Consider the following 27,644-nt stretch of genomic DNA (forward strand, 5'->3'; position numbering starts at 1 on the left):
TCTCATTGGGCAGTGGTGTAGTTTGTTTCTGCCCACCTTTTCCCCTGAAAAAGAGGTCCAGAGTGAGATTGATTTGCCCAGAGGTGGGCCAGCTGTGGGCCTCTGCTGGGATCTCCTTAGGGAGCTTGGGGAGACTGAAAACAGGAACTCATTTTCCTTCCTTTCCTAACCCGCCCCCTCTCCCCGGGTGCACGTAGACTTCCCCAGTCAGCTCAGCGATGGCCCCCAAGGAGAAAGATGTTTTGTTCCTCTTTGAAACTCTGTCCCTTCATTTTTCCTTTTTTCATCAGGGCACTTCCCTCCTCTTTGAAAGTTCTTTTGAATTCTTAAAAGGGATTGGCCTTTAGAAAAAACAAGAAACAAAAAACTAGAATGTCCAAGTCAAAAGGATGTCTTCCCTCCCTCCCTGCTCTACCCTTGTCCCTGCTCCTGAAGGGACGGGTGAGGTGGACTCAAAGCCACCCAGTGGGGCCCCGAAGAAACCTTCCTGGAAAGCAGGTCCTCTCCGGTGCCTCCAGATGTCACATGGCTGTTGGCAGGAGAGGAGGAGAGCAAAGGTCAGGGGGCTGTCTCCACGATGGGACCAGCTGAGTCCAGGAACACCAGGAACCGAGCAATGTGGCAATAGTTGGCGAACGGCATCTTTCTGGCCCCTCGTCCCAAAACGATAATTAAAAACACTTTGTTTCTCCTTCCACTTAAAAAGCCCCACTAACATTTCAAGTGAAAACCACCTTCTTCCGTCCACGAGCTCCCTGGGTCTGATCTGTGCCCTCTGCCTCCTGGAAAGGTTGACTTGGCACCAGTTCCTCCGAGGGGCCCGGGTTTTTGTTCCCCAGTTTCCTGTGACTCTGGGGACAGGCAGGGAGGCAGGATGGCCAAGATCCGGGCCACACTGACCTGCTTGGAGAGGTAGTCCCTCATCTTTCACACACCCTGGGCGGCCCACACCACCGTCCCCATCAAATTTATCTGCTCATCTTCATTTTAATAGGAGATGTGCTCAGATGCCTGAGAGGTTCCAGGTGCTGACGCGTGTGCCTGCGCAGGGACCGTTCATAATGAGATGTTTCCACTCCAGAGGACCGAGACTGTCCTGCTGCCCAGTCCTCAGAGGCTCTGAAGGCTTCGTACATGGGGTTGCTGTTGTGCTTTTAGATTGTTCATTGCTGGTGTAGAGAAACACTAGTGGTTTGTGGGTTGGTTTTGTTCTCTGGATCATTGCTGAATTTGATTCTTAGCTCTATGTTTGTGTATGTGTGTATGGATTTTAAGGGATTTGCTATATTTAGGATCATGTCAACTGTGAGGAGGAATGATTCTATGTCATTTCCAATCGGATGCCTCTTATTTCTTTTCTTTGCCTAATCGCTTTGGTGAGGACTTGCGGTGCAATGTTGAATAGCTGCAGCCAGAGTGGGCACCCCTGTTGTGTTCCTGATCTCAGGGGTAGAGCTTCATCCCTCTCCCCCAATGATGCGACACTTTGTTGTGAGTTTGTCATATGTGACCTGTGATCATGTTGAGAAAATTCCCTTCTCTCCCCAGGGTTTCCTAAGTGTTTTCATCATGAAAGGGTGCCGGATGTTGTCAGAGGATTCCATTTTCTGTGTCCGTGGAATTAATCACACGTTGGGGTGTATTATGTTGATTGTTTTGTTTATGTTGAATTACCCCTATGTTCCTGTGCTAAATCTCTCTGAAATCTTTATTATTCTTTTTTTAATCTGCAGTTTATTTTATTTAAAAGGACTGAGGAAAACATGACTAAGTACTCACGCTCTGCTGTTGGGTAGTTGGGCGCAGGCTTACAATCTTTTTATTTATAGTTACCATATGTTGAACATTTTTTAAGAAATTGATGATTGTGGTGAAATGTCCATGAACTTGACCACTTTAACTACTTGTTCGTGTACTGTCCATTCACGTTGTCACGACCATCTCCAGAATTCATCCCAAACTCTGAAAGTTTGAAGTTTAGTTTCCAAACGGAAGCTTTGTATCCATTCAACAGCATCGCCCCAGTGTCCATTCTCCCAGCCCCTGGTGACCACCATTCTACTTTGGCATCACTAGGGAAGCCTGGACTGTGTAGTGTGGGGGCAGAGGGTTGAAGGACCGCAGTTCCAAAGGGAGCATCTGAGAGGCATTTTCAGTGCGAGCTTTGTGACTGTTAGCACCTAAAGAGCCACCCATTTGTGGCCAGAAGGTAGCCACAAGCAGATGCTTGGCCACCTGGGCACAGGGGCAGCAGGGCACCTCACATGAGCCTGCTTCCTCTAGCTCAGTGATTCTCTATCTCGGCTGCACATTGGGACCACCTGGGATCTTTGAAAACTACCGATTCCTGGGCTGAGCCCAAGAAGTTTATTTGGCATTAGCTTCGTCTGCAATCCCTGTGGCTTTTCAAGCTCCTTCAACGGTTCCGATGCTCTGTAAGGGTGGCAACAGCTCACTGGGGAGCTGGCCTGCTCCCTGGAACCCTTGCCAGGTCATAGCATCAGGTGACACAATCCCCTCCCCATCCGGGCAGCCACAGTGACCCTTAGTACACCCCTTCCCGGATTCTGAAATCCATTTGTCAATAGAGTCCTTCCAAACTTCCAAAGACTCCGACCTTCACAGTCAGAGGAACCTTAACGGTCATGTGGCCGTATCTTGTTCACCTATATGGGGCCCCGCCCCTCCAGGGATCGTCCAGCTTGGACATCCTCTGTTGCAGGGGAACTCCCGGTGGCAGGATGTTGAAATCGGCTTAGTGCGCGTATGTGGACGCACTCGGCCTTTCAGAATTCCTCCTGGTGTTAATCTGCCACAGGCGTGGCTTCTCCATCAGTGAACGGTCCCAAAAACTGGATGGGTTTCAACAAAATGTATCCCAGATAAAGTGGAGATGTTCAAAGTAAACCATGCAGCGTAGCTGTGGTCAATCGCCTAGCACAGCGGCCATTTCCGGTGTCTGGGCGCAGCTCCCGCGCCTGCCCCTTCTCTCTGCTCTTGGCAGCCTCAGGTCTCTGTTGGATGTGTTCCGGAAAGAGGTATGATTTAATAGCCAGCATTTGGACTATACAGTGAGCCAGACTTGGAGTCAAGGCTTGAATCCTGACTTGCTTATTAAGCGCTTAGCACATAGGAGCATATATCAGCAGTGGAACTTCTGGTCCTCGCGTCTGCATGGTGGGTGACCCGAGGCAGCCGTAGACCTCCTCTGAGACCCTAGGAAAAGCAGAGCAAAAATGCCTTACTCCTAAGACCACGTTTCCTCGCTTGCTTGACTTTGTCCTCCTCTCCCCTCTCCCTCCTCCCTTCCTCGCCAGAGCAGCTCTGTGATGTGGTGAGTTTGGGAAACAGGGCGGCAGACCCAACCTGTCCCATCCCCCTTACCCTCCTCGTCACACTGATCACCCCAAGGACAAGCTGTGGTTTGTCTCTGGAATAACGTGCAGCCCCCCACCCCCCGCGGCGAGGTGCCTCCTGTTGTCAGGCTGGCAGAGCCGCTCTGTTGTCTGTGTGTCGACAGCTCGGGGGCCACCTGGGGACAGGGAGACGTGCAGGAATCCGAGTGTGACGGCATCTTCAGCTTTTCCTTGTTGTCTCACGGAGTTCTGGCATTACCTGGCGTTTGCGGATGACAGGTGTGGCACAGACCGGGTCCTCCACAGTGATGCTAAGGTCAGCTCCTGGCGTGCCCAGGGGCAGGTCGTCAAGGTGATGCAGAGGAGCCCTGGGTTGGGCTTGTGTGGAGACACCAACTGGTCCGCCTTCCTCTTAACAAAGGGGGGACAACTGATGAGACACCCATTCTTTATGGTCCCCTGACCCTCCCGCCCCACAGCTCTAGAAGGTGGGCACCCCCTCCCAACATGCGTGCTTGTGTCTCCTGAGCAGGGCAGCTTGACAAAGGGGCTTTAAGATGAAGTCAGCCACACAACTCCTCACAGTGAGGGACCTCAGAAGGAAGCCACCGTGTCAGGGCCCCCCTCATTCCGGGGGAGGGGAAAGGGGCTTCCCAAAGTTAGAAAGCTCTTTTTCTTCCCTTAAAAGGGTCTTGTTTTGGAAAATGTCAGATTGGCAGAGAAGGTAGAAGACCATGGGTCCTGGACTCACTGACTGCGTCTGGCTGCACGCTCCATCCATCGGTCTGTCTGTCCATATCCATACACGTAATAAAACTTCCCTACAGTGTTTGAGGATAACTAGCTGGCATAGCAACACTGAACCCTGGACCCCCTCCTGTGCGCTTGCTGGGAACAAGGACATTCCTGCAAGCCCACAGCACCACAGTCACACCCACAGCGCTGGCTCTCGCAGAATTATTTGATAAATGGGCTTATTCAGATTTCCCATTGTCCCCTCAACACCCTTCAGAGAGCATTCTTCTCTACCCTCAGCCTGTATGCAGTGTGGGGACAGCTTCCTCCCCCAGAAAGAGGAAATGGAGGTCACGGCCCCTAAGCCTGGGACGGTGACGTCCTGGGCACAGAGCACATGGGGGTTTATCATGTTCTCTCACCTTGACGGTCCTCTCACTGAGGACCTCTCACTGGGGAAGACGCTGCGATTCAGAGAGTGATCTCTTGTAGCCCAGCGGTGAACGCCAGGACTAAACCTCCCAGGCTGCGCGTCATGGATGAATTCTGGGAGCATGAGACCTCATGCTACAAAGAGCCTTCTCCATGTCGTCCACGTCCTCAGGATCTTCCCCTAGTTTCCCAAGGCCTGAGGACCTTTGATAGGTGGGGGACGGGTAGGTGAGGTGGGGACCCTCCCTCCAGGCTGGGACTCAGCAGTACATCCAACCAAGATGCCGTAAATGGCGTTTTCTGGTAACCTCTGAGCAGGCTAGTTGTGGGCAGGGGTAGCTGGAGTAAGAACAAATGTATCGACTGGGAGGCGGGAGGATGGAGTGGGGTGTGTGTGTGTGGGGGGGGGTCCTCCAGCGCCCTCATGTTGTAGAGCAGGGATTCAAGAGTCCACCTTGTTCTGGGACAAGAAACCAAACTTTAGGATTGAAGGTGCAGATAACCAACCAAAGACACTAATATCAGATACAGGAAGGAAGGCAGGTGGGTTTTAGCCACAGTCTGCCCTTACTTGCAGCTATTTTGTGGGGTCATGACAGATACTGTGAGTTATCTACAGCGATGCGGGTAATCACCCAGACAGCTAGCCACAAGACGACTTGGACACCAGGGTGGAGACGGGCTGGTGCCTGTTTCCAGAAGGTCATCTGTGCAGTTTGATGGTGACCACCTGTCACAGTGCAAAAGGCAGGCTTTGACTTTGGATGTCCTGGTTTCTAAATACAAGAGGGCTCAAGACAACGGCTGAGCCTTGGGGAAGTGTCACGGCAATGCTGAGTGCAAGCAGAGAGGTCGTCTTAAGTCTTGGTGCCCCCCCCCCCCGCTGGGTGTGCTTACCCAAGGGAGCTCAGGACACTCTAACCCAGGACAATACACCCACACCCCACAGGAAGGGGTAGTGCCATTGTTGTAACAAGTTTTAAAGAGTTTTATGATTTTGCTTCTCTAAGTATCTGGATATTGGTGACGCATTTCTTCCTAATTTAAAGTTGGCTATATCTTACTAACCCTGAACATAGGCAGAAGGTATTGTAGGAGACATTTTACCCACGAGTTTGTTTCAAAAATAACTGATGTTTATGAGATGTAAATTTACTGACACGGTGGGTGCCGTGTCTCATTCTACAGATGTTCAATTATGCTGTGATTAGTTTGAATTCTGCAGTTCTATTTTTGTCTTTTGGACCCACGATGTTTTCACCCATAAGCCTCTGAAGAACTGTCCTTGGCCATGGGTCTCCTCTCCTCGAAGCAGGTGAGGTGCGTGGTCCCCAAGGGGTGAATGTGGGGCCCACCTCCAGCGGTAGAACTGAGCCCAATGGAAGTCCCTGCACTGAAATTGCCCCCCCACCCATCAAGGCTTCTGCATAAGTTCCTCTAGTTTAGAGCATGACACCTGATAACCCATTTACTCTTCATAGCAGGACAAACATTCCCCATTCTACAGGGCTCAGAGAGGATAAGTAACTCTCCCAAAGCCACACAGCTCCAGGGAATTGGGTGGGGAGCCTGACCCCTGAACTGTCCTTCCCAATGTGCCCCAGGGCTGGCTGTAGAGCGCGGTGGGCAGCATCCTTAATGGCCCAGGGACCTTCCCTACAGACATCACATCTGTCATACAAATACAGTAACCACACGGAGTTTTCATCTTGAATTTTTGTTCATGCGTTTATTCTGACAAATCCTTCGGACTTGTCTCTGCATAAAAGCTACTTAGGAAGGACACCTCCCATTTATCATAAGGGCTGATTTTCCCTGATGAAAGCAACAGTGGAAACATGTTATATTTTGAGTTCTGCTTTTCATTTTCTTCCCAGAGTTGAGAATAATTGCAGCACATGAATTTTAGGTGGGTGGTCCAGGAGGGCACTGGCTTTTCTGCTGATCTGGGCCTACTAAGCTGTCCCCCCCACCCCCATTGACACATCTCCTGAGACATCCAAACCTCTCCCTGTCACTCACTCACTTACAGAAAGACCCAGGCTGTCTGTGAAGGCCACATCACACCTCTGAGTCATTTCCCAACTTCCTCCTGCTGGCCACGCCCAGAAAGAAATTCAAAGCCTCTAAGGAGGCCCAGCAACTGACCACAGGGTCGGGGAGTCTGTGGGAAATGGGCAGGAAGGCTGCTGCTGAGCTGGGCATGGAGACAGTGATAGTCCCGTGGCCACATCCACCCCAGACAAAGGGCTCTGTGTTTGGGATGGCCGGGCTGAGCCAGCTGCTGGGCGGGGGCTGGCGTGCTGATAGGGTCTGGACTTGGACTGGAAGTGGCCGAGCTGGGTCCTGGCATGTGGTCGGGGTGCAGGGATATTTGTTCTTTGGTTCCTGGGGGGTGGGGCAGTGGTACGGGATGGGTTTGTCCTTAAGCTGAGGGGCAGGCTGGAGTATATGCCCCCTCCTTTCCCTTGCCATGGATTGCCCTGGGCCCTGAGTATCCCAGCTTGCTCACTGGTGCCTCCTTGCCCCCTGGGTGGGCCGCTCCTGGGCGTTGGGCCCCTGGGGTGGGTGGTGTGGTAGGAATGCCATGTTTGGAATCAGCCAGAACTGAGCCCCTGCGACCTCCTGAGCCTCAGGGTCCTCGGCTGTACAATAGGGATAGTGCTGCCCACCCCACCCCACAAAATCATGAGGGTCGCCCTGCAAGGTGTCACAAACATGTGGCACTGAGCTCACGGGAGCCGTCACCCTCACCCTGACCCAGCCAGCCCACGGCTCCCCGCACTTGGTCTTCTGAGGGTAAATGCAGACTTGGCAAAGTGACCAGCAGAGCCAAGGATGCCGTGAGCATTCACAAACCGCTTGCCCCCAGCCCCGTAGACTGTGATTCTGGGGGGATTTCTTCCCAGAGGGCAGCTTGAAGTGCTTCTCTGTCCGAGGCTCAGACAGGGGGAGATGCATGGTCCTTGGGCCCCACCGGGCTCCAGACTGCAGGCCACTTGGGGGATGATGGGGAGCGGATGGCCTGGGGTTTTGTTTGGCAAAGCCTGCTCATTATCTGGCCGGGCTGTTTCCAGGGCATTATAAATAGCACGGGCTTCGGAGGTGGGGCCGCAGATGTGGCCCAGGCGAAGGACATGGGGCGGTGGGAGATTGGAAATGACAAACTCCGCTCCACGAGCCAAAGCCCAGGCTGGGCTGTCTCCCAGAGGCTCCGCCTGGACGCCTGGCTCTGCAGTGGGAAGGAGCCGTGCTCAGTGGCCCATGGGCCCAGCCGCCTGCTCTGCTTTCTGCCATCTGCCCCTGTGCAGAGACCCGGCTGCCACCTGGGCCCGGGCAGGGTTGAGCAGTGCTGGAAAGAGACCCTGGGGAGGGACTAGTGGAAGGTGAAGTCCCCCACCCTGCACCTCCCACGGGGAAGGAAGGGGCGTTTCTCTCTTTCTTCTGATTCTTGTGTATTTGAATTGAAGCAGAACTTACTAACACTTTCGTAACCAGCACAGTTCAGGCGCAGAACGTTCCCGTCACCCGCAGTGACCTCCTGTCTTCCCATTGGTCACGTCCCCCCAAGCACTGTCCTGATTTGGCCACATAGATGCGCAGGGTCAGTTCTGGAACTCTGTGGACATGGACATGCTGTGTGCCCCACAGTGTGTGTCTGTCCCGTCGCTCACACACTGTTTCCGAGGCTCATCCGCACCGAACAAGCTGACTCGTGCCTTTCTCTGAGGTCAGAATGTGCCACCATCTGTTTGGGGGCCCCTGCTCTGTGGGTCACACGCCTCCCCTGTGTCAGGAGCTGGTCCGCCCAGCTTCTGACAGGTTGGAGAAGCTGGGCATCTGGCGTCAGCATGGAGTTGCCTCTTTGTCCCCATACCACTGCCCACTTTGAGGGCGCCCTGGGAAAGGCTGCAGTGCCTGTTCTCCGCAGACGGGCACCCACTGTTCCGTCCCAGAGCCAGGATGTTCAGATCACCGGGAGAGACCGTTGTTTCTCCTTTAGGCTGTGAGCTGCTCTGGACCTGAACTGAGCTGTGTCTCCCAGGCAAGCGTGCCTGCCTGCGGTCGGGAACCGGGGGACGGAGGGGCAGGTGCGGGTGCAGGACGTTAGCCTGGAGGTAATGGGAAGAGCTCAGGTTCAGCGTGGTGGGGAGGGGGTGACAAATCAGTCAAAGCAGCGTTTTCCCAGGAGTGTGGTGAGCCCAAGCGGTTGATTCCAGAGGGTACCCAGCACCTGGCACAGAAGCTGGCATGTGGTGGGCTTTCGAGGATGAGCGTTGGGTGACATAATGGAGGAGGAGGGCTGGGCCGGCAGGTCTGCGGTCACGTTCCAACACGCAGTATCTGAGCGAGGACACCCCACTGTGCAAGGGAGGGAGGAGGGACGGAGGTTGTGCGCAGAGGAAACCCAACAGGACTGGGTGACTTGGACGTGCGGAGGACACCACAGGGGATGAGGAAAGAGGCCTGCGTCTTTCAGAAGGAGCTCAGTCAAAGCTGCACCTCCAAGGGTGTCACCTGCTTCAGTCATGGGGTCGTCACCTGTCAAACAGGTGTGACCATGTGTCACTTGGCTCAAACTGTGATAACACAAACCAGGTGGATTGAAACAATAGACATGGATTGTCTGATTTTTTAAAAAATCTTTTAATTGATTTTTAGGAAGAGGAAGGGAGAGAGGAACATCAATCTCTGCCTGTATGTGCCCTGACCCGGGATCAAACCTAGGACGAAGCTCTAACCAAATGAGCTGTCCGGCCAGGGCAGACGTGCATGGTTAGTTCCGGAAGCTAGAGTCTGAGTGTAGTCAGGCTGTGGGCAGGGCTGCACTCCCTCTGAGACCCCAAGGAGGACGTCTTCTTGGTGTTTCCAGCCCCTTATGTGGATGGTGACCCTCAGCATCCTTGTCTGGAGATGCATCCCTCTGGCCTCTGCCTGCGACGTAACCTGGCTATCTTCTCTCTGTGGTCCTCATCACAACTGCCCCTTTGCATGTTTATGTGTCTAGAGCAGGGGTCTCAAACTCGCGGCCCGCCGAACAATTTTGTGCGGCCCACAGACTAATCCACGAAGTTCAAAATATTTTGGATAAAATTAAGTAAGCCTAAGGGCCTACTTGTATTTTTCATTTCTCTAGCATCCTAGCTAGATATTAGCTTAGTTAACAGCAGTTGTGATGCGAACTACAGTTTCTGATCGTTTTGTGACACTGAGTAAACTGCGTGTACGATTGTGCTTGTTGTACTGATTTTTTTTTGTTTTCAACTGCAGTGAGAAAAGTGTTGCGTAACAGTTGCCTTTTGTAGACCTAGTGCGGCCCGCCGAACGGCTGTGATCTTGCTCTGCTCTGCGGCCCACATGCTGAGTTGAGTTTGAGACCCCTGGTCTAGAGTGTCCCTCCTCTTACAAGAACATCCTGCTTGTAAGGCTGACCCAATTGCACTACAACCTCCTCTTAAGTAGTTACATCTGCAGGGACCCTGTTTCCAAATAAGGTCACATGCTGAGATTTGGAGGGATAGAACTTCAGTTCTCTTCTTTGGTGACGTGCCTCACGAGAGTCAATGGCAATGCCTACGGAGTCCCTCACAGTAGTGATGTGTTTAGGCAAGCGTCCCGGTGGACTCTGGCTCGGGAATGCTGACTATACCTTCATGTGAGCCCTGTTCAAACTTCTTCCCCTCTCTGTGTCTCCATTTCCTCACCCCGTTTGGTCTTGAAGTTCTTCCCCAGGGTTCATGCCTGTACGTCTGGCTCTCAGGTTCTGAGATGTGAGTCTGAGGACCTCGGAAAGCTGGGGTCAAGCGCAGACAGGGGAGGCAGGAGGGGAGCCAGTTGGCGTCGTTTCCTCTGGGTCCTATCCATCCCTTAGGTGCCCAGCCTCCCTCTGTTGGGGTCTGGGACCTGGGCACGTGCTGGGCCTCTTCTCTCAGCACCCTGGGACCAGCGACCTCACCTCAGTGAGGCCTGGAAGGGGAGCTCTGCTCTAAATAGCACTCTGGGATCAAAAGGGCCTCTTCCTGTCCAGGAAGCACCGAGGCTTTAACAGGCAGGAAAAAGGTGTTTCCGAAAGAGAGGCCAAGAAAGGGAGAGGGTGTAGGGGGAGGGGGAGGCAGCCCATTCCCCTGGCGGCAGCTGGGGGAGGGGTCAGCCATTCAGACCCCAGGATGGAGAGGTATGGGCGGGGAGACAGGATTTCAGGTCCAGGGAAAGGACTCCGGTGGCCCCACAGTGACTTTCCAGGCAGCTGCAGCCTCAGCTGCTGTGGGGGGGGGGGGGGAGGGGGGGAGGGCAGAGCTGGCTTTGCGGACAAGGAGAGCCAGGGGCAGGGTGTTGAGGTAGGTGTCAGGCAAGGTGCCGCCCTGAGGACATGGAAGGGCCTGTGCGCACGTGGAGAACGAGCAGGCTGGTCACCTCTCCCCTTGGTGGGTTTTGCATAGAAACCCTCAGGAACAGGGCGGTGCTGTCCATCCACTGCTGTAAGGACAGGAGCTGGCCCACCACCGTGGTGCCTAATAGAGGCCCTGGGGGCGGGGGGGATTCTGGGAAAGGAGCCTGAGCTGGTCACCCTTTGTCTGCATAGCCTGCACTTCCTGAAGCCACCACCAGAGGGTGCAATTGTCCAGCAGAAGCCGGCGGTCCCCATCCTCCTCTCTGCGGGTAGGGCGGACTGGGCATCTTGGGCTGGAAGCCTGCCCTGCTGCCCCTGGGGCCTGCGGGGGCGGGGGGGAGGGCTGGCCGTGCAGGTAGTCTGCCAGCAGGTCCAAGGGTGAGGGGATCAGAGAGTGTCCCTGGCTCTGCGTTGGCCTCCAGTTTGCTGGGTGGATCAACCTTTCTCTTATTATTATTATTATTTTTTGTGTGTGTGGCAGAGACAGAGAGAGGGACAGATAGGGACAGAAAGACAGGAAAGGAGAGAGATAAGAAACATCAATTCTTCGTTGCAGTTCCTTAGTTGTTCATTGATTGATTTCTCATATGTGCCTTGACTGGGGGACTACAGCAGACCAATGACTCTTTGCTCGATCCAGCGACCTTGGGCTCAAGCTGGTGAGCCTTGTTCAAACCAGATGAGCCCGTGCTCAAGCTGGCGATCTTGGGGTCTCGAACCTGGGTCCTCCACATCCCAGTCCAACGCTCTATCCACTGAGCTACTGCCTGGTCAGGCAACCTTTCTTTTATTCTTGATGTTATTTCTGTCTCCTGCTGACCACCACCCTCCCAGCCAAAAGTCAGCATTCCCACCTCCCCTGCTTTAGGCCTGCCCTCTCTGGATGCGCAGTGGCTTGCACTTGACAGCAGGCTGGATGCTCCTGACAAGACCAAAAAGTCAAAGATTTTCCAGCCTGGTCCTGTGGGTGACAAGGCTCTGAGTCAGGGTCACCCCTTTCTCCTCCATCCGGCCAGCACAGCTTGCCCAGGACAGACGGGCAGTGTGTCCTCACACCACAGCCGGGCTGGCCTTGGCCCTCCTGGGCCACGGACCCTGCATTTGGGTGGTGTGGGGGCTGAGGGGCTGACACCCCAGAATAAGGACAATGAGGGTTGGCTGGAACCAGGCCTGGGTCCTTGTGACCCCTCCTTCCCACAGGCCCTGAGAGGCAGGGACATCCATCAGGTCTCCCATCCCCCCAGGGCCCGGTCACTGTCTCCATAGAGACACCAGGGTCTCTAGGTGGGGACCTTTGCCGTGTGGTATGTTTCCATTGGTCCCTCTCTACGAGCTGCTTCCTGGGACAGAGGGACCACAGGAGCTTTGGGATGTGTCCCCTGTACCCCAAGGACTCTAGGCACCAGCATAATGACGGGGAGGCCAGGCTGCCAGCTGTGGGTGCCACAGAGTGGACAGTGGTCCAGGGGCCCATGCTTAGTATTTCTGGGGCACGTCCCCCACCCTACCCCAGGCTTTCCTGTTACTCCTGGTCATTGCTCTTCCCAGTGTCCTGACCAGGACCGGCATCGGGGGCTGGGTGGTGGTCAGCCTGCTCTGGGGCCCTGTCACCTGGAACTGTCCCATGCTGAGACCCCAGAGCCCCGTGGTGGGCGGCTCTCGGGGTTCAGCAGGCTCTGCTCTGACTGGGACTCTGTCTCAGAGGGGCCGTGTTGGCAGTCCTGCTTCCTGCTGGGATGGTGGGTGTTGTGAGGCCGTGAGATTATCCAAATGTGGGGATTTGTTTGTAATGTGGGAACGGTGACGGGTGGTGAAGGGCAGGTGCTCCTGGCTGCTGCGGGGATGGAGACAAGGGGGCGAAGGTGTTTCAGAAGCAGGCTGTGGGCGCACCCAGCCCGCGGTTTGAATCCTGGTTCCGCCACTTTCAGGCGGGGCCGCTGACCACGAGGTTCTCATGAGGATGGGAGATTGAACCCATGGCGCCCCTGGCTTGGGACAGGCACTCAGGGAAGGGTGGTTTCCCTTTCCATCATGTGCTTCTAGGTGTTCCTTCTGAGTCCTCTTCCCCTGGGACAGAAACTGCCCCCTGATCAAACTAGAGGCCCCTTAGGGCTCTGTGTCCCCCCTCACTTGGGATCTGTTGGAGGATAAGGCTGTGTTTCCCATTCTTCTGGATTGTCCTTGAGGGTAGCAATAACGCTCTGCCCATCAGTCTGGGGGCCCTCTGTGCGCAGGGCCATCTCCCCCATCAGACCGGGGAACCCAGTGCCCAAGCTCTGAGGCAGTTAGCAAGGTTGTGGATTCAGATTTCCAAGGTTGGGACAAAGGCTCCCTAGGGTTAAGGGCAGCTAGGGCTTGAGAACCATCGCTTGGCCAAGGAGGGCAGGTACCGAATGCTACATGCTTGGTGGGCTCTGAAGGCCAAGGATGTCCCCGACCTTGGTCTTGGAGCCTTGTTGGCCAAAGGTGTCTCTGAAGGGGAGACAGCTGGAAGGCATATGTTGAGCTGGCTGGGACGAGGGACAGCCCGGAAGCCTCCAGATTCCAGGCTCTGTGACTCACCCCTCCATCACGGCAGTCCCTCGGCAGCTGGGCTGCATGGGTTCGTGAGCCAGGCCTGGCTGGGCCTCGGTCCCCGTTCCCCCCCCCCCCCCGCCTCAAAGCACAGCTGCATGTCAGCCGGGAAGTCAGCAGGAGTCCTGGCGGGGACTGACCACTCTGTGAACTGTGGGCCCCAGCGTCCCCCTGGGCACAGATGGCCATGCTCAGCAGGTCACTGTGGGAGCTGCACAGGCAGGAGGTGGCCACTCTTTGTTTGGGCTCAGGACTCCAGGCCACTGTCCTCTCCTGGGCTGGGGGGCTGGGCATGTAGGAGGCCGGTAGGGAGGGTGGCAGGTCCCGTCTGTGGTGTTTGTCAATTAGGGGCCATCAGGAAGGAAGGTGGGTTCTGCAGTCGAACACCATAGTCCTGGTCCCTCCGTGCTGGGCAATCTCAGACACCTCATGGGTTCTGCCTGGGTGTTCGCCTCCTCTGAGAAGTGGGGGTGATTCCAGCACGGGGCGGTGGGCGGATGGGTGATGAGGTCATGCCCAGGCAATGCTTTGTCGACAGTTTTCAGAACAGATGTTCGTGAGCATGGCACGGAGCATCCTGTCTCGTGGTGCAGCCCTCAGGGAGGTTGTGGGAGGGGAGTAACAGACTTGTGAAGAGGTAACCGGGCATCAGAGGCTGCAGACATGCTGGCCGAGCTGTCCCAGGAGCCCGGGCTGCTGCCCTGGCCTCCCTCCCCTGCACCCCCCCACAGGACACACTTAGGACCTGCCTGGACAGCAGAGGGTGTCCCTCACATCCTGGGCTGGGGTTGCCTGACAGTTTTCTCTGGTGGCTGGGAGATGTGGTTCTGGGCCAGGGAGAAAGTACATAAGACTGTGCTAACTCTGAGATGCTGCGGGGTGGCCCCCCGAATGCCTGCTCCAAGTGAAACTCCAAATCTGAAGGCAGGAGGATCCCAGAATCCAGACTCAGATTCCAGGACTGCATGTTCCCGGTTCTAGAAGGCTGAATCTGTGTCTGACACCCCACACACTCTGCAGAGTGAGACTCAGGTCCCCATTTAAGTGGGTGCTGTGGGGTAAATCGAGGGAAGACAGGAAGAGCGGTGGGGTAACAGCAGGAGCCCAGAGGTGACCAGCCTGGCTGAGACCCGGGTCCCTTCACAGTAGTTTCCTTGACTCTGTGCGGGGTCTGGCACATGGGAGGCCAGTGGTTCCAACTCATGAAGGAGGGTTCAGCCTGAGCTCGTCCACCCCCAGCACCAAGGCTCCCATCCTCACCGGTGCCTCCTGTGACAGAGGACCATGAACACACAAGTTTATTCTCCTAGGTCCCTGTGGGTCAGAGCCTGACAGAGTGTCACTGGGCTGAGACCCAGGTGTCATCAGGGCCTTGTTCCTGTCTGGGGGCCCCAGGCCTTTTCCAGCTCTGTGAGGCCACTTTTCTCCTTTGGTTTAAAGCCCATCAGCAGCAGGTCAAGTCCTTGTCATGCTGCCATGCCTCTGGGTCTCTGCTGTGAAGGACTCTTGTGATAAGAACAGGCCACTGGGACAGTCCGTGATACTTCCCGTCTGCAGGTCCTTAACCTTGATCTCTTTGCCATTTAAGGCAACACAGTCTCAGGTTCTAAGTATTAGGTCATGGGCGCCTTGGAGGGTCTGTATCCTGCCCTTCACAGTGGTCCTTCCATAGAGGGTGGTTGGGAGGAATGAATATGTAGTCTTTAAAATGTAATATATGCAGCTCTGGTTGAGTGGCTCAGTGGGTAAAGCATCATTTGGTGCCCCGAGGCCGCAGGTTTGATCCCCGGTCAGGGCATGTGTGTGTAGCAATCATTGAAGGCACAACTAAGTAGAATGAGTTGGTTCCTCTCTCTTCCTCTCCCTCTCTCCCCCTCTCCCTCTCCCTTTCTCTCTCTCCTTTACACCCCCCCATCAGTGGAAGAAAAAATTTTAAAAATATATGTAAGTGATGGACATATTGAGGTCTCCGTGAGTATTCAGTGTTGCTGTCACCTCTGCTTCGTGGCTAAAGCCACTTTCTAAGTGAGAAGGTGCAGGTTCTGGTGTCACTGGGCCCATTTCTCCCTCCTCCGTCACCCTTGCCGTCCCCGGAGACTTGGACCTTGGCCTTGGCAGCCGTCCTCCAGGCCCAGGAGACACAGTTTTCCTTGTGCTGAGTGTGGGCGGCTGCCAGCCCTGGCACGGGGCCCAGCCCACACTCCCCAACGATGTGCATTCACGAGACCGCGGGGGAACAGAGGGGCCCTTCTTCCTCAGGCGGGGCGGTCCCTGCGGGCGCCCAACCGCCTCTGTGACCAGGCGGGCTCTCAGCACGCAGTGTCTGATAGTCATTCTCATAGCAGAGGCCCCGGGACCCAAGTATGATTGAAGGGCTGTAACCCAATGCCCCTCTCTGGGGAAACTGAGGCCCATGCAGTTGGAAGCAGGACCCTGGGCCACAGGACAAAGTGGGTTTGACCACAAGGGGCCTCGTGGCTTCGGACCAGCACTTAATGGTTGTGGATGCCAGACACTCCTTCAGCACCCCCAGTTCACAAAACCAAATCCCAATGCTCCTTGGGCCCCTCCCGTCACTCCTTCTGTTCTCCAAGGACACCCCCACACCCACAAAACACCCAGCACTTGGGAGACCTGCTTGAGACCCACCACCTCCTGGATTCCCCTTCTGAGCCCCCCCACCACAGTGCCCACTCAGGGCTGCAGCCTCTGCTATCCCCACACTGGGCTTGGGAGAGTGCCCCATGCCCTTTGCCCATCCTCTGTCCCCTCAGGAAAGGGCATGTGCACACAGTTTCCCCCAATAAGTGTTTCCTCATTTTGGGAACAGAGAAAACCATGTGTAGTCATAACCCCCTTAACAAACAGGTGTAGGTCTCATGTTTCCTAGTCTTCCTCTCTGGTCAGGCGAGTTTGTGTTGTCCTGTGCATACAGGTGCATGTTAATTGTTAATGTCCTGTGTGTACAGGTGCGTATTAATTGTTCATGTCATTGTAGTAGTTCCCAGTCACTAAAAGCACCAGACACATCATCTCTGACACCTCCCTCCCACCCCATCTGGGAACACGTGATTGGCCTCACTTATCTCCCCAGGCCACATGGCCATGACGTCACTCGCTGGGTGTGGAATAGTCCCCACCCGCACCCCAGCCACAGGAGATGGGAGATGGCCAGCAGCTTCTCATGGGGCTCTGATTAGGATCTCGACCTACTGGGGTGGTGGTTGGAAATCAGTATCTCACCCTCCCACACCCTGCCCTTCCTGCCTCAGGATGGGAATGCTGGTACCCCACCCTGCCTGTGGGGGGCCAGCCTCTGTTGGCACAGGACCGCTCTCTGTTGTTTTCTCTAACCAGGCTGCCCCTCTACCCCGACTACAGGGCATGGGTGGGTAAGAGGGGCATTAAACTGCTGAGATTAATGAGGTTAATGTTCTCTCAGGAGGAGGTGAGCTCCCCAGTGCAGCGACCGAGAGGTCCAGCTGGGTGGGTTCTGCCACCCATTAGTTCTACAGGTAGCAATGCTCAGAGGGGTGTCTACAGGGTCTCTTTGGTCCATTTGAACCAGCAATGTGGACCTACCATGTGTACTAATAGACAGGGACGTGGAGCCCATAGCTCTGTCGGGTCTCTTCAAACCAGCTCGGCCAGTGTCCATCCATGAGACTGTGGCTTCCACCAGCCCACCGGCACTGGCTTCCCTCCATGCCAGGACCCAGGTGTTGCCCATGTCACATTGTGAGCCCCCCGGCTGCACGTTGAGAATATCCTTTCTCTCTGAGGTCCAGAGCAAAGGTCACTGGATAAACTGGGAAACTGAGCCTCACCACATTCTCTGACCACAGTGTGGTCACCCTGCGTGTGGCCCCCCACTGTCTCCCCATCAAGACCCTGCATGCAGAGTGAGCCACATAACCATCCACATGCCTGGAAGTCATGCCACCACAAGCCACCTGGCTGTGTGTCAGAGGACAGCAGAGGCCGGAATAGATAGGTGGGGGGGCAGCTGCTCAGGGCTTCTCACTGCCCCTCCGGCTTGGTGAGGGGCTGACACCCCCAGGGCAGCCCCTAGCGCAGGTGTGGCCCTGGGGCAGCTCTTCTCCTCCCTGCTGGCATTCCTGCCGCTAGACTGAGACCCTGTGGCTCTGGGAGTCTGTTCCCATTGTGCTCAGAACCCCCTTCATAACATCAGCAATTTACTTACAGATGGTTCGGGGAGAAAGTTCCTTGTTCTAAAACTTGGGATTTTTTACCTATTTTAAGAAGATTTCTAAAAAGTTATTCAAAAATAAGTATATAATTTGTAGATTTTTTTTTTTTAAGCCAGCTTTCCAGAGACCCAATCTGAGCCCTTTTTTCTATCTGGGACATCTGCAGGTTCCTCAGGTAGATTTCCACCGTCTTTGGCTATTTTAGGTCCAGTTTGAACTCACGCGGTCTAAGCAGTTGACAGGAGGTGTTGTTGAAGAATATTTATGTCGCGAGTCTGTCACATAGCAGGTCAGCTGGATTCCACCCACGGACCCACATCAATCCATGAGGAATTGGAGCAAGTTAGGGAGGGAGCTCTGTCCCCAAGCTGGAGGAAGGGGTTTATGGGACACCTGTGGCACAAAAAAATAAAACACGTGTCCCAGGGGCCCCCCAAGAAGGTGCAGAGAGGCCGGAGCTGTGTAGTCTCTGCTTTCTTTGTGGGGAACCTGGAGGAGGGGCACCTGACAGGTGCAGAAGGCTGTGGCCCTCGGGGTTACCGTGAGAGCCAATGAAATGACCCACGGGGAAAGGTTGTCACCATAAGCTGCTGTATCTGTCTTATTTATCATGACTTGTAATCTATACCATTTATCATGGTAGCAGCACTGTGGCTGTCCTGGACAGAACCCCTCCGGCCTCTCCTGTGTCCTGGTTAAGCCAACCTGCTAACAGCTACCAAAGGCCCGGGGCAGGTGGGAGGGGGTGAGCCCCTCCCCGCCTGTTCAGTACCTGCGGCCCACTTGCAGGCCATGCCCAGGACAGGCCCGCCAAACCCAGAGTCCAGGACCCTCCTCCCAGTCCTCGGAGGATGCTCAACGAGACAGCTTCCATTCTGTCCCTTCCCAGGGACATCTGGTCACAAACCCCTTCCTTGTCAGCCCAGCCTACGTGAAGGACAGGTCAGAGATGAGGAGGATAAGCCAGCCAATGGGAAGGGACCCCTGCAGCCAGGCAGGTGGCAAACCTTCGAGTACCTGTCCTTGGAGGAGCCACAGAGAAGCTGTGGGACACTTGCCTGGTGCCTGGGGTGGGGCACAAGCTCCCTCACCCTGTTCCCAGCCTGGCTAATGCTGGAGGCTCCCCAAGCAGACAGAGGTGAGGGGAGACTGTGACCCAGGTGAAGCCACTGCCACAACTCAGAAGGGTGCCTGGGCAGTAGCATCCCCATTGGAGGGCCAGTTCTGAGTGAGGCCAGTTCTGAGTGAGGCCTGCTCGGAAGTCCAGGTATAGGGAACGCCTCCTCGCTGGCTGTCCATCCCTGGAGCCAGGCCTGTCCTATGGCCTGTTTTCCACCGTTTGCCCTGCGGCTGCCTCTGCTTTGCGCTGACCCTGGTCGCCCGTTGCTAAGGCAACCAAACCCTCGAGTTTCCTGAGCATCATGGAATTTGAGCACCCACTTCCGCCGTGTCCATGTCCACCCCACCCCCCAGCCCTGTCTCTGCCTGGGGCGACTCAGGCCTGCCAACCGCTGATTTGAAAGAACAGGGAGGTCAGCTCACACGATGAGCTACGTGGGATCATGAGTGTGGGGCCTGGGTCTCTGGACTGGCCAAAGGGATTGACCTCTGCAGTGGTGGCCATGGCCGGTCAGCCACCCCAGGTCCCACTTGTCAGGAGAGGGGAGGTGGTGAGGGTCTGCAGGGAGAATCATGGAAGATGGTGGGTATGATATAGGACACAGGCTGCCCTAGGAGCTCCCTCCCCACCCACACCGTCCTTCCCAATCACACCCCCAGAGAAGCCCAAGTCTGAAACAGCCATCATCCCTGGGGAGGGTCCCCGGATGAGCCCCCCTCTTTCTAAGTCGATAGCCAAACTGTTTAAAGTCCTGGTGTGGTATTTGCTTGTGTTGGTCAAGCTCAGATTGAATTACATGGGCACAGGGCCCATCCCTGTGGAATTCACCAGTGGGGCCAGACACCCTGACTCACTCAGAGAACACACAGACAGCCGACATCAGGCCCAGGCAGACCGCAGAGCACTGACCCCGGGGCACTGAGTTCCCAGAACACGGCTGCTAACCCGAGGATTTTCTTTCCCTGCTAAGAGTGTGTGCTCATGTGTGCACATGTGTGTTTGTGCATATGTGCATGTATGTGCTTGCATTTTGCACATGTGTGTGCTTGGGTATACATGTGTTGTGCATGCGTGTGTCTGCACATGTATGGACCATGTTCATACTCTCTCAAGGGGGAGGCAGGCTGGAAGGAGGGACAGGACATGTAGCAAATCCAGAAAGGTGACCCCAGGTGCAGCCCCGGCCCTCCCCTCCCCTGGGTCAGCTCTTCCTCGCACTGTCCTGCACAGATCTTTGGTCCCGGCTCCCACTCCCTGTCACATACTCCACCCCCGCTGGCTCACAATCAAGACCCTCCGTAGTGACCAAGGGAGGCCCACACTCTTCCTCTCCCTGGGGCTGGCTCCATCCACATGTGGCCACCTGGGCAAGGTCACAGGAGAGCCCCACCCAGCCCAGCAGTGGGCTATAAGCCTCCAGACCCCTGAGAACCCACATTTCCCAGAAGGCAGCCTGAGTGGGGAGTGGAAAAGCTTGTCCACAAACCTCCAGTGGCCCTGACCCAGCTGTGGGGCCCACTCTGTCTCCATGCAGCTCAGTCCAGCCCAACCCATAGCCGGCTCTGTCCCAGAGATTGTGAGGGAGGCCATTGTAGTAGAGCAGTTCAGATGCACTGAGTTCAAGTTCTGGTGTTTGCTCTTTCTGGCTGTGTGAGCTCAGGCAACTTGTTGAACCTCTCTGAGCCTTTCTGTCTCCCCATCTGTAAAGTGAGGATGGTAACGCTTCCTACCTCCTAGGGTTCTTGTGATGATTCAACGAGCTAATATAGGGAAAGCGTGTGAATAGCACTATGACGGAAGCTGTGGATGTTGTGTCCAAAAAACGCACCTTCAGTTCTTGAGTGTTAGTGACGCTGACTTGATGCTCAGATGTTGTCAGACACCAGGTGAGGAGGGAGGGAGAGCGGTCCCCAGGCTTTCCCCCACTCCCATGGTCTACAGTGTGCTGGTGCCTCCCCTTGGCTGAACTCAGCTGGAGCTCAGTCCCTTGGACAGGTGGCCACGCAGGGCAGAGCTAGTGTTGGTGATGGATGAACGTGAGGTCAAGCCCAGGACAGGCACCTCGGCTAAGGAGGGATGCTCCACAGTGTCCAGAGCCCAGGAGGTGTCAGCTGACCTAAGGGGCAGGGTTCCCTGCGTTGGGGCAGCAGCAGAGCACTGGTGATATCAGGGAGAGTGTTGAGGGCCAGTCTGGTCAATGGCCCCCGTTCCTGACTAAGGAGATGGTGACACGGGGCCAGAGCCACGTCACCTTCTGAAATCTGCACCAACACCCCCTCCTGATCTGAAGCTCTTATCCTGTCTGCTGCTCATGTCCTCGGACTTTGGAGACAGTGTGCACACACCTCCAGTGTCCCCTGCTGCATCTCTCAGGCTTGGGCCCGCGGCCTGGGTCAGCGGGAGCCGTGTCAGTCCATGTCTGAGCTGGCTGAGCATGGTAGCTCTGCCCCTCTAGGGCTTATCCCCATCCCCACTGGCTGATGTCTGTGTGCCCAACCTGGCCCATTGCGTTGGGATAATAGCCGTGGTTCCGGAGCCAGGCGGAGAGGAGGCAGCCGGGCAGGCTCCACCTCTGGTGCAGCAGCCCTGGGCCCAGCTGTGTTAATTGTCCAAGCCCCCCAACAAGTGACCCTGTTTCTCATCTGCAATTAAGACAGAAAGCTCATTATCTCTCCTGTGCCCGCCCCTCATCTGCACGCTCTGCTAAGGGATTTTTCTAGAGACAGGCACCTGCAGAGGCCAACGGGGTGGTGTTAACTCCTTCCCTGCCATTGCTGGGAGCCTCAGAGCCAATGACGTAGGCCTGGGGGCAGCTGAGTCTGGGTGTGGCTCTGTTGGCCTCGCAGGGTGACCTTGGTCAACATTAACCTTACTTGAGCGTCGGAAAGCCTTTCTTTCCCCCTCTGCTCAGGGCAGCTGTTCAAGTTGTCAGCTTTCTCCAGTAACAAAATGGCGCCATCCCTGCCTCTGCTTATGGCCAACAGCACCTCCGGGAGTCAGAATACCACAGAGAAGGGGTGCAAACCAGTGGTCATTTGTCATTAGCATGGGGAGGGGGAAGGAGGGATGGGGGGAGATTTGCTGCTTGGCACCACAACTGCCCAGAGGGGCATGGATTCAGCAGGTTTGCGGCCCTATTTGGTGGTGTGTCCCTCATCAAGTCATATTGCCCTCTGCTCCCTGCCTCTGAAAAATTAGAGGGTCCCCCTGGATCATCTCCGAGATCCTTTCGAGCTGAGAAATCCCATTCCCTGCAGTGACACTTTTATACGCACACTTGGACCAGGAAGGAAACTATCGTTCACTGAACCTCTGCTGTGTCCCAGGTCTCTGACACCTGTCTTTGTTTTCATTTGCGGGAAACATGATGTTTAGTGAGTTGTCTGTGGCCAAAGGTCCAGGACATGGTGAACACTCTTCATGACACCATGTGCTCCGACGCTGCCCATTATAAGCGGCTCCTGACAGGTGGATACAGAGGGGAGAAGTCCCTTAACTGAAGACAGAGCCTGAATCCTGTCCCTTAGCTTCCCCGAAATAGAGATGTGTTTAGGAACAAGCCCTGTTCCCTCTGTTTTCCCTGAGTGGCTAAGAGATTGCTTGGGATGAGTCTGCAGACCCTGAAGGTTTTTTTTAAAAACGGTTTGTATAATCTTCAGGCACTGGATCCTTGTTGTCATTTGGGTAAACTGAGGCCCATAGATGGAACACAGCTGTGGACTGAGCCACTGCTCTGGGCTCAGATGTGTTTGTGGGCAGATAAGCCCCCTGCTGAGAGCCCCCTGCGCTCCCATTTCTAGAATCTCTTGTTCACAGGAAGCTGCCCAGGGCTCACCTATTGGTGGCTGATGGCAGGGACAGCTCATATACTCCCCGAGGGCTGGATTCTGCCCTTTCTCCCAGATCACTGGTCTTGTCCTCGTGTGTGGAGCCATGCGGAAGATGTCACCACCATGGCACTGAGCCCGAGCATGAGGGTCAAGGAGATGACTATAAGCAGCTGAAGCCACATGCTGGTAAGGGGCGGGCAGGATGTGGAACTAGGCCCCCCGAGTCCCAGACCCCCTCCTCGGTTCCAGTCCGCACCTGACTTGCTATGTGTGCGAGATTATTGAGGCGGCACTCATGTGAGACGAGTGCCAGTGAGTTTTTACAGTTGTGCACCGTCGTTGAACTATTATCGCAGTCACAACTGAGAACATTACGTCTCGTCAAACCCTCAGGCCAGCCCCTGGCTCCCCGGCCCTGCAGCCAGAGCGGAGCTGTTTCTGACGCAGGTGTTGATGATGCTCAGGATAGGTGCCTGCCCCCGCAGAGAGGGCTGTGGTGGAGCTGGGCGGGGCCTCGCCCTGTCAGCTGAGTCTGCCAGGCCCCGTGCCCTGAGAACCTGACGGGCACTGCAAGGCTGGGTCACTGACTCTGCCATGACCCCAATGGACACTCCCTGCCCCTTCCCTGCACCACCCAACCCACCGCCAGGTCACTTGTCACCGTGGCCTGTCTCGTAAGAAGGCGGCTAGACTCCTGAGGAAAGGCCAGGGGCTGACAGGGGACCCAGCCATCTCCTAGACCTCTAAGGCTGCTCTTTTTTTTTTTTTTTTTTTATATATATAAATAAATTTTTATTTTAATGGGGTGACATCAATAAATCAGGGTACATACATTCAAAGAAAACATTTCCAGGTTATCTTGTCATTTAGTTATGTTGCATACCCATCACCCAAAGAGAGATCGTCCTCTGCCACCCTCTATCCAGTTCTCTCTGTACCCCTCCCCCTCCCCTCCCCCTCTCCCTCCTTCCCTCCCCCCACCCCCCATAGCCACCACACTCCTGTTCATGCCTCTCAGTCTCGCTTTTATGTCCCACTAATGTATGGAATCCTGCAGTTCCTGTTTTTTTCTGATTCGCTTATTTCACTCCGCACAATGCTACCAAGACTCCACCATTCCGCTATAAGTGATCCAATGTCACCATTTCTCCTATCTGAATAATATACCATGGTGTATATGTGCCCCATCTTCTTCATCTAGTCCTCTATTTTTTTTACAGTGATTAAAAGCCTTTAAGCAAACTCTTGGCCAATACAGCAAGAATCCATAAATGAGTAGTGTCCTTAACATGTTCCCCAAGTCCAAGTTGGCCCCCTCACCATGCCAAATCCCTGAAAAATGCAACCCAACCACAGTTCAGTCTGTTAGGAGCTGTCACAGGGAGCAGGAGTCCAGGAAAGTTCCCCACAGGAAAAGTCCGTATGGCACTGGAATTGTTGTCACCATTCTATACTTTGCAGCTCATGTCCAAGTCCCAATGACCGCTGCTTCTAGCTGGTAATGATTCAGGTAGACTGGAAAAGCCATTTGCAGCATGCGTGGATATGGAGCTTCTGTTCTCCTCTGCCTGGAGAGTTGAGACCAGGTTGCTTTTCCCTGGAGCTCTGTGACTGTGGCCTAGTAAAGAGAACCTTGGGGTACACTAAGCTGGGTGGCAAAGGTAAATTCATAATACAAGTGGCAAAAGGAGGAAAGAGAGCTCTAAATTAAGAGTAGGTCCCAGCCTGAAATATGAATGGGGCATTGAGGTAGGAGGAATAAAGGAAACACTATATATTAAGCAAAGCAGCAGAAAATAGGACTATCAACACCCACAACAGAGATCTTTGAGGGAAGAATAAAGAACCTGACTATTCAGGCAAAACATAGTTAAGTGGCCCTTGTGCAAATGAGATCAGTTTACCTGCTTCTTGGAAGAAATACCCTAGGCTCGTCGACAGTGTCGTAGATGGGGTCGACGGCCCTGGGCACCTTCAGCCTTCAGTGGCAAACCCCAGCATTCTGGGCAAGGTTAGGTCATAGGTGGCTGGAGCAGGGCTGGAAGAGACTGAACCCTCCCTTAGAGGAGTGAGGGGGAAGCCCACCTTCCAGTGTCCCTGTTTCCTCACAGCAGAGGTGTGTAAGCCTGGCAGGCTTTAGCTCAATGACCTTCCTTTCCACTATTGAAGCAGGACCCAGATAGCATCCTATGAGACCCCTTTGGGGTGCTGGAGCCTTTAAGGGTGTATCCTAAAAGCTGGTAGTTCCCCCTGATCTCTATTGGGCTTTTTCTGCCTCTAGGTATCTTTTTTTTTTTTTTTTTGCATTTTTCTGAAGCTGGAAACAGGGAGAGACAGTCAGACAGACTCCCGCATGCGCCCGACCGGGATCCACCCGGCACGCCCACCAGGGGGCGATGCTCTGCCCACCAGGGGGTGATGCTCTGCCCATCCTGGGCGTCGCCATGTTGCGACCCTCCTGGGCATCGCCATGTTGCGACCAGAGCCACTCTAGCGCCTGGGGCAGAGGCCACAGAGCCATCCCCAGCGCCCGGGCCATCTTTGCTCCAATGGAGCCTTGGCTGCGGGAGGGGAAGAGAGAGACAGAGAGGAAGGCGCGGCGGAGGGGTGGAGAAGCAAATGGGCGCTTCTCCTATGTGCCCTGGCCGGGAATCGAACCCGGGTCCTCCGCACGCTAGGCCGACGCTCTACCGCTGAGCCAACCGGCCAGGGCCGCCTCTAGGTATCTTAAAAGCCATTCTCAGAAGATCTCGCTGAGGGGTTTGAGGATCCCCATCCGCCTATATAAATCTTTTCCATATATCTGGAGCTATTTGGAAAAAAGACAGAACAGTGTTATTAGCTAGATCTAATAAAGAAGGTAGATTTGGTGTCTCCTGTTCATCAGCTTTCAAAAGAAATGTAAATTATTTTTTTTTTAAGTAAAAAGCATGATATGGTAGACCCGTCGGAGTCATTGGCCTGGTGTGCAGGATTCCCGGGTTCGATTCCCGGCCAGAGCACACAGGAGAAGCGCCCATCTACCTCTCCACCCCTCCCCCTCTCCCCCCTCCCGGTCCCTCTCCTCCCGCCCACAGCCAAGGCTCCACCGGAGCAAATCCACCCTGGGCACTAAGGATGGCCCCATGGCCTCCGCCCCAGTTGCTAGAATGACTCCGGTTGTAACAGAGCAACATCCCAGATGGGCAGAGCATTCCCCCCGGTAGGCATGCCAGGTGGATCCCAGTCAGGCGCATGCAGGAGTCTGTCTGCTTGCCTCCCCATCCCCATCCTCAGAAATATACAAAAAATAAATAAATAAAAGAAAAAATACAAAAAAAAAATACAAAAAAAAAAAAAAAAGGGGGGGGGGGGCATTCCCTTGTGCTAAAGCACCAGGAAGCATGGAGTGAGCTTGAGTATGTCCTATGAAACATGGAGCTCTATGTTTACATATAAGTCTTTGAAGAAGGAGGAACTGCTGAAATAGTTTGTCAGCATTTGTCCCTAAGACAGCAGTCTTTATAGTGGGAACACCATACGTAAATATTTGCTGTCTGTCTATAGATTAAGGGGGGAATATGGCCAATGCTGAAAAGCCATGATCTTTGTGCCCCTCCCCTCCCCCAACCCCCTCCCTCTCCTCCCCCCACTCTGTAACCCCAACACTGTTGTTCATGTCTCTGAGTCTCATCTTTATGTCCCACCTATGTGTGGAAACATATAGTTCTTAGTTTTTTCTGATTTACTTCTTTCACTCAGTATAATGTTATCAAGGCCCATCCATGTTGTTGTAAAAGATCCGATGTCATCATTTCTTATGGCTGAGTAGTATTCCATAGTATATATATACCAAAGCTTTTTAATCCACTCATCCTCTGATGGACACTTGGGCTGTTTCCAAATCTTTGCTATTGTGAACAATGCTGCCATAAACATGGGGGTGCATTTCTTCTTTTCAAACAGTGCTATGGTGTTCTTGGGGTATATTCCTAACAGTGGTATAGCTGGGTCAAAAGGCAGTTCGATTTTTAATTTCTTGAGGTATCTCCATACTGTTTTCCACAGTGGCTGCACCAGTCTGCATTCCCACCAGCAGTGCAGGAGGGTTCCCTTTTCTCCACATCCTCGCCAGCACTTATTCTGTGTTGTTTTATTGATGAGCGCCATTCTGACTGGTGTGAGGTGATATCTCATTGTGGTTTTAATTTGCATTTCTCTAATCATTAATGATGTTGAACATTTTTTCATATGCCTATTGGCCATCTGTGTGTCCTCTTTGGAGAAATGTCTATTCATTTCTTTTGCCCATTTTTGGATTGGATTGTTTGTCTTCCTGGTATTAAGTTTTACAAGTTCTTTATAAATTTTGGTTATTAACCCCTTATCAGACGCTATGTCAAATATATTCTCCCATTGTGTAGTTTGTCTTTTTATTCTGTTCTTATTGTCTTTAGCTGTGCAGAAGCTTTTTAGTTTGATAAAGTCCCATTTGTTTATCCTGTCTTTTATTTCACTTGCCTGTGGAGACAAATCAGCAAATATATTGCTGCGAGAGATGTCAGAGAGCTTACTGCCTATGTTTTCTTCTAAAATGCTTATGGTTTCATGGCTTACATTCAAGTCTTTTATCCATTTTGAGTTTATTTTTGTGAGTGGTGTAAGTTGGTGGTCTAGTTTCATTTTTTTGCAGGTAGCTGTCCAGTTTTCCCAACACCATTTGTTGAAGAGGCTGTCTTTACTCCATTGTATTGTCTTACCTCCTTTGTCAAATATCAGTTGTCCATAGAGCTGTGGGTTTATTTCTGAGTTCTCTGTTCTGTTCCATTGATCTATGTGCCTGTTCTTATGCCAGTACCATGCTGTTTTGAGTACAATGGCCTTATAATATAACTTGATATCTGGTAGTGTGATACCTCCCGCTTTTTTCTTCCTTTTCAGGATTGCTGAGGCTATTCGTGTTCTTTTTTGGTTCCATATAAATTTTTGGAATATGTGTTCTATGTCTTTGAAGTA

General features: G+C 53.9%; 1 protein-coding gene across 7 annotated transcripts in view; it reads left to right on the forward strand.

Annotated features, from left to right (window-relative positions):
• Nucleotides 1–27,644, forward strand: part of NAV1 (neuron navigator 1) — a 176,177-nt gene that overhangs the window by 2,302 nt on the left and 146,231 nt on the right. The window lies entirely within an intron of this gene.

This window comes from Saccopteryx bilineata, chromosome 1, assembly GCF_036850765.1.
Source record: "Saccopteryx bilineata isolate mSacBil1 chromosome 1, mSacBil1_pri_phased_curated, whole genome shotgun sequence".
Taxonomy (NCBI): Eukaryota; Metazoa; Chordata; class Mammalia; order Chiroptera; family Emballonuridae; genus Saccopteryx; species Saccopteryx bilineata.